This window comes from Python bivittatus, unplaced genomic scaffold (assembly GCF_059951505.1).
Source record: "Python bivittatus isolate LINGU-HERP-01145 unplaced genomic scaffold, Pbiv_v1 ctg000480_np1212, whole genome shotgun sequence".
NCBI lineage: Eukaryota > Metazoa > Chordata > Lepidosauria > Squamata > Pythonidae > Python > Python bivittatus.
Window position 1 is genome coordinate 13,943,959 of NW_028277075.1, and position 7,604 is coordinate 13,951,562.

A 7,604-nucleotide genomic window follows, 5' to 3' on the forward strand; every position below is an offset into this window, starting at 1 on the left:
TTTCAGTTTGTTCCGAATGTCTTCTGTTCTCCCCAGTTATTCATTCCCCCTTCTCCTAAAGGTCCTTTATTTATTTGAACTACAATTGTAAATCAAAAGCACAAAGCTTTTATTTGCTTTATTTATTCATTTAAATGTGCTTGTTTTGATAATAATGTCAAACAGAAAACAATATAAGCTATTTTTGTTTAATAAGAGGAACAAAGTATTGTGGTAATGAATGAGATAATGATGAAAGTAATAATTCTGGAGCATTAACTCTTTGAAAACAGCAATATATTTTTTCTAATTCTTCAAACACAATGATACTGACCATTCTGCTGATTTAGTGGGAAACTAAATTGTGTCCCCCTGTAGATTGTGCATGTGACAGAAGTACCACAAATTTCATGTTTCTCCAAAACTGACACACTACTGTTAACTTTCCAGAGTATCATGTTAGAGGCAGTTAAGAGAAGCTTCTTTGCACCTCAGAGTAGCTGAAATCAAATTCATGGTTCCCATGAAAGAAATTGTTCAGCAACTGGAATTTCAGAATGGGAAGAGTTTCCAGGAGAAGTGAAGGGGAAAGAAACATTTAGTCACAATTGACAGAGATGTTACACACACATGGAAACAGATGCAGAGGTGGTTTTTTTTTAATGTACAACCAAACTGCAGAGGCGAATGGGCAGTTTTGTAAAATAATATTTGTGCATTTAAAAAACTCAAGAAATACAGTACAAAAACTGTATTATGTTAATGGAGTTTTTACATGTAATTTATAGTAATATGAAAATATGGATACTCTGGGCTTCTGAACATTTAATTCTCTCCTGTTCCAAAAACATTCCTTGTAAGATGCCACTATTTCTCTACACAAATTTTTCTCTAATGTTTAAAGATAAAAGAAATTATTTTAGAGCATGTGACATTGCCAATATTATGAGAAAGTAGTGTTGCCTGAACATTTCCAGAATGGCATTTTTAACCAATTAGGAGAGAGAGACATGTAGCATTTAAGACTAATTTTTCTAGTCTTGGATAATGGGGAAAAATGAAATCATTTCAAGGTTAAGAAACACCCAACTAACTTGACCTGAAAGCAACTTAGCTTAATCAAATTCTATAACATCATCACCATCATCATCATCACCATCATCATCATCACTATCAACATCAAAAAGGCCTATCATAGAGGGTTATATTCTGTGCTTCTCAAAACAAGAGAGGAACTCTGCTTTCAGGGAGAAAATGTTTATTTCTCTGTTCCAATTGCCTGATCTCTTTAGTTCTGTTGGTTCTGGTCTATCAGAAGCAGGAAGGGACAAATTAGACTAGAGGTTTTTAAACAGAAAGGGTGTAATTTGGGCATATCCTGGAGGTAATGGAGCAATTTGTAATTGCCTGTTTGTGAGTCAAGGATCCAGTTTGGCACTGCCACTACTAAGATGCTTGTATAAAACAACAGAGTCTGGGGTGGGGGGTGGGTGGGAGGGTAATGATATTATTTGAAACCAGGAAAAGGGGCAATTGGGTCACACAGTTTAAGAACCACTGAATTATACTCTATTTCCTGTGTCCAGTTCTAGGCATCACAATTTCAAAAGAATTGAAGCTGGAACAGGTGCAAAGAAGACAAGGATAACCAGAGGTCTGAAACTAAGTCCAAAAAGAAATTGATGTAACTGGGCATGTTTAGCCTAGATAAGAGATTATTTAAAGAAGTTATTTAAGTATCTGAAGGGCTGCTACAAAGGAAAAGCCATCTCAAAGTGTAGAACACAGAATGGTCTAATTGACAGGAAGGCAGATTCTGATTGACCGTTAGGATAGACTACCTACTGGAATCAATTAGTGAGGAAGGGAGGTAAGCCACCCTTCCCTAGATGTGTTCAAATAGCATTACCAGACAACTGGTAAAAGGAGGACATGTCCTCCATGTGGCAGGCATAGCTTTAAAATAAAATATTGTCCAGCTTTTTGAGTATCTTTTTTTGGAGGGTGGGGGAGACACTGTTTCCACAACAGTAATCATTCAAACTTTCATGTAGTGTGACCATGTAAATTGTCTACTTCTTTCTTTCCCTCATCCATGGACAGACTTGACAGGCTAGATTATTTATTTCCTAGTTCCAGCAATCAACTTCAATCCAGCCCCTTCAAATCTACAATCGCTGTAGTCTGTAGATCATATGACTAGACATACATTTCTATGGTGAAATTTGGAAAGCACATCATCGTCGATTCTATATTATTGCTAGTGTATGTTCTTGAAAATAAAGATTTGTTGGAGAAATATTGTGATTGAAAAACCAGTCTTTCTGATCCTAGAAAAAGTAATTTCATATATATATATAGGCCTAAGAACATTTTTTGCAGTTTTTTGCTGTAATTTTTGTTGCGGAGGCCAAGAAATTTAAACAGTGTGTCTTCCTTTCCCCCCCATTTGTCCTCCTTTCCAGTTGTCCATGTCCTCCTTTGCCTGTTCAGATATCTGGTAACCCTAGGCTGGACAGATATCTGTTGGGGATGCTCTAACTTATATTCTTGCCCTCAGTGAGAAGTTGGACTCGGTGGCCTTAATGACTTCTTCCAACTTTAGTCTTCTAGTCTGCAGATAGCTTACACTATAATACAAATTTTAACACTGTCTGTTATTACAAACTTGGTTTCCTCTATTTGCCAGCAATATGTCACTGTTCCTCTTTCACCCCTCTCTCTTTTTCATTCCAGTCTGAAAATAAACTCTGTAAAACTTGAAAGTTAGTTACTTTACTTGCTTAATAGTGTTGCTTCCATGCCCTTTCCATTTTTTCTCTAAAGAATTAATTCAATTGCCATATGTACATATATATGTATGTCTTCTTACCAGGAAAAAAGGCAGTTTCTATCTTTAGGTGCTACTTTTAAGGCTTATTACTACTACTACTGCTGCTACTACTACTACTACTACTTAACTGGACCATATTTGATTTTGTGACTCCCCAGAAAGTGGACAAGATCCTATGAGCTGTATGTTTGGTCATTGTCTGTTAGACCCAGTGTAGGGGAAAGAGGGAATGGCCTTGAGGGAGAAGAGGAAAAATCCTCTACCAAGACAATAGCCAGGTAAAAGAGAAATGAGTCTGGGACAGGAATGTAACCTGAGTAAACATCTCAGAGAAGACCCTCCCTAGTTTTCACAAAGATAAAGGGAAGCAGGGGGAAGCACATTCAGACTTGCAAGATTCTGTTACTATAGCTTTACAATAAAAGTAGTACAGACCTACACAGCACTGGATTCCTAGTCTGATCTACCTTGAAAGGCTGACACCCAGGCCCCTCCAGGATTGTTAAGGAGGCCTGAGAGGTGACTTGTGGGTGGGCCCATGCATCTCTGGGGGAGATGGGCGGCATGTAAATTTAATAATAAATAAATAAATAAATAAATAAATAAATAAATAAAATCAGCCTCTTTGAAGGAGGGGGTTATGTGCCCCCTTCTGAAGAGGCATCATTCAGTACCCAACTTCCCCTTTGTGGGGAAGGTTGTTGAGAAGGTAGTTGGACAGCAGCTGCAGAGGATCTTGGAGGAAATGGATTATATGGACCTGCTGCAATTGGGTTTCAGGCCAGGGTATTGTATGATGATGGCATTGGTCATGCTTTTCAATTACCTCTGCAGAGCTTGGATGTGCCCATCCCTGATCCCTCAATGGTTTTCAATACCATAAACAATGGTATCCTTCTGGACTGGCTGCAGGGGGGCCTGTGGTGCAGCTGTTTGCCTCTTTCCTCAATGGCCAGTCATAGTCAGCATTGACAGGAGCAGAGCAATTGCGCCCATGGCCCCTCATGTCTGGGATTCCTCAGGGTTTAACATTCTCATGCTACCAGTTTGACATCTACATGAAACTGCTGGTTAAGGTCATCCATCAGTTTGAGATTCAGTATCATCAGTATGAGGAAGATACTAACCTGTACATCTTGGCCCTGGACTGTGCAGGTGAAGCTGTCAGTGTACCATCTGTCAGTGTACTAGCTTCCAATGTCTGGAAACTGTTTGGGTTGGGATGGGGAGGAACAGATGTCAGCTCAATCCTGACAAAACTGAATTCCAATTGCTGTTTGGGCCCCTGGATTGGAGATGTTTTCACCTTTGGACTTGGATGGGGTGCACTTCCCCATTTGAGATTAGTGTGCAACATGGGTCCTCCTGGACTTGCAGTTATTGCTTGAAGAGTAGATGGCAGTTACGGCCAGGAGGGCCTTTGCCCAGGTTCACCTTGTACACCAGTTGCACCCCTTCCTCAACCAGGAGATCCTTCAGGCAATCACTCATGCCCTAGTCACCTCACAATTGGACTATTGCAATGTGGTCTACATGGGGATGCCCTTGAAGACCATCTGGAAGCTATAGCTGGTACGAAATGTAGCAGTGTGGGACTGGCACTGCTCAATTTTCCCATGTGTCATCACTGCTCGTAAGCTGCATTGGTTGCCAGTCAGCTTCCAGATGCAGTTCAAGGTACTGGTCCTCACCCTGTAAGCCCTTTATGACATGGAGCTTAGCTATTTGAGGGACTGCCTGTCTCCAGTTGTTTCTGCCCCACTGCTCTTACTCTCCAAGTGTTCTGGAAGTCCCTGGCTCTCTTCCCAGGCCTGAGATTAGGATATTTGTGGAGCCCCTGTTGAGTCTTTTTAATGCTATTATTTTGTCCAGGCACTTATGTTTTTAACTATGTTTTTAAATTAAGAGTTTGAAATATTATACATAACTCAGTCTTTTCGGGGTCAGGTGGCCTTAAGAAACAAATAAATAAATATTATCTTGATTAGGAGAATGTATCCAACTGTTCAGAGTAATTTGGCTAAGTTCCCACATTCCTGCAGACTGTTAAATATCTGGGTAACTGCAGCAGCTGCCTGTTTGGAGCATTAATAAACACTGGGAGATTATTCAGAGTACTACACATGGCAACTGGAAACAGAAATTTCCAAGAAGTCAATGGTAGCTACCTGCATTAATCTATATGAACCTTACACTAAGCATGTAGGGGTAATTCTTACATTTCAGGAACTACATCTTCCAGAACAGGAAGTAGCTCAAGGTATTCTGGCTGCACTGCGTCCTGAAATGATTTATGGGTTGGAACATCACAAACATCTTTTCTTCTCTTGTCTTTTCACAGTCACTCAGTAGGTGTAACATGAAGTGCCCATTACTGCTCATGCTGCTGCATTTTGTACCAGCAGTAGCTTCTGGGTGATCTTCAAGGGCAACTCCATATAGAATTGCATTGCACATTGCAATAGTCTTGCATCAACTATTAAAGAAAGGAGTTGAACATTAATATACTTAACATTTGAGTGTAAAATCCAGTTAATCATAAAACACTTGTAAGCATCTTTCCTAAGCCAGTTAGGAGTCAGACAGTAATACTGGTGCAACTGAAATATAAAAATAAAAAATAATAATTTATTGCATTGTAGCTGAACACATTTTGGATAATTCCTTTAATAAGGGTATTGGGCTTATCAGCTATACCATGTCTCTTGGTTATATTGAAGAGATGAGTCTCAGCTATCTCCAGTAGATGGCTAGAGAATTTTACTTGGACAAGTTTGTTTTTTAAAAAAACCTGAGTGTGTTATTATAGACTAGAAGTAGGCTTAGAACTATCATATCTGGACTGCAAAACTCTGGATGACCACTAGGTGGCAGCAACATTTCTCTACCCTAGTGCTGCCATCTAGTGGTCACCTGTATTTCTGCAGCTCAGCAGTAGTAGCCCAAGGGTAGGCAAACTACAGCCTTCCAGATATTGCTGGACTATGGTTTCCATCCTCTCGGCATTGGCTATGTTGATTGGAATCCATCAGAATTGGAGTTCCCTTCATCCACACATTGTCCATCCCTATTACTGAGAAAAGAACAGCACTGGATTACTCTGAGCTATGACCTCATGAAGGTCAAATGATTCCTGATCAAGGACAATAGTTCCCCTATATGCATAATAAGCTATCCTTGGTAGGGAAAAGTTTGCTTATCACAAAGACAGTCATCTGAAGGAAAAATACAAAAGTTGCTAGCATTTCTTGAAAAAGTTGCTTGCCAGAGTTTGGCATCTGATAAGGATAGTTAAATACAAATAGCTTTAGCTCAAGAAGCTGGAGCATGACATTTTGGATGGGTAGCTCTATTACTTTCAAATGAACACCTTCGGGACCAGAAAGGAGGAAAATCTGTCTATCCATCCATTCTGTATGGAGCAGAATATCAAGACATTCACAGACGGGTATAAAAGACTTGAGTTAAAAGCTATATGACATGTGAATTTAATTTTAGACATTAGTACCTTAATATCATACCAACCAACCAATCCTATGATTTATAACACATTATTAGAACTCCTGCACAAACATCTTTAAGTCTGCTTGTTCCTATATTTAAGGCATTTTAGATTATGTCTGTTTATTAACATGTTTGGAAGCAAACCCCAAATTTCACTTATTGCAGCAAACTTTACTGGCCTTGTAAAATATATTTTGCTGTAAATTACTGGCACTGTTTCTGTTGATAGTCATCATAATCAAACATTTGTAAGCAGACTGTCTCTTCAATCTGTTCAGTTGATGCACTTTACCTGATCTTTCATTAAAGTAATCAAAACACTTGCTGTGCTGCATCTAATGAATGTTGCATGTATGATTAAGTACTTTCATTCATACTGAAAGTTTGATTTAATGTAAACTGCCTTTCAGACAGCCATTAGCTTAGCTCCTGTGTGAATTCGATTAATTGGCTGAATTCTTCCAGATGTCCATTAAGTATTACAGGAATTTCTATGTGAAAACAGCGGGGACTGTCTAGCAAAGAACTAAACAATGATAAGTTATATTACTGCCATGACTTACAAAAAGCTGGATTCATTTTCATTAATAAAACATCTGTACTCCTGCACAGCTATGCATCAAGATACGTTTATTTTATGTTTATGCTTCCTATGAATGACCATAAATGGTTTGTTAAATGGGAGCCCAGTATGCTCTACAACATCGCACACCAACCAAAAGGCATTTAAAATAGAACCGGGGGGAAATGGATGTGTTCATACCTAGGATAAGAATACTATCAAGAAAGATCGTTGCTTCCACAAAAATATTTGCACAAGGCTAATACAGTTTATATATGCTTATCTAATTCCTTGCGCATCCACCATCCATCTTTCTATCTAAACTTTAAGTGGGCCATTCTCAGCCCTTCCATCCATCAACAAGAACTAAAGAGGTTGCAATGGCACTTTTAGAATGTGTCATAATATATACTTATATTTTACTTTTCATATACACACACACACACACACACGCATGCATACACATGCACACACTTATTTATTTATTTATCAAATTTATATGGCTGCCCATCTCATACAAGGTGACTCTGGGAGGTGTACAATAAAACCAACTATTAAAACAGAATATAAAAAAACAAAACAATTAAATAATTAACATAAGTAAAAACAAGACTGAGGGAGGGTTAATTAAGATATATGTGGTGTGACCAACATGCTGGATTTCTGCTGGCAGGGGATCCCCAGGCCTGATTTTAAAAAACGTGTGTGTGTGTGTAGTGAACTGGG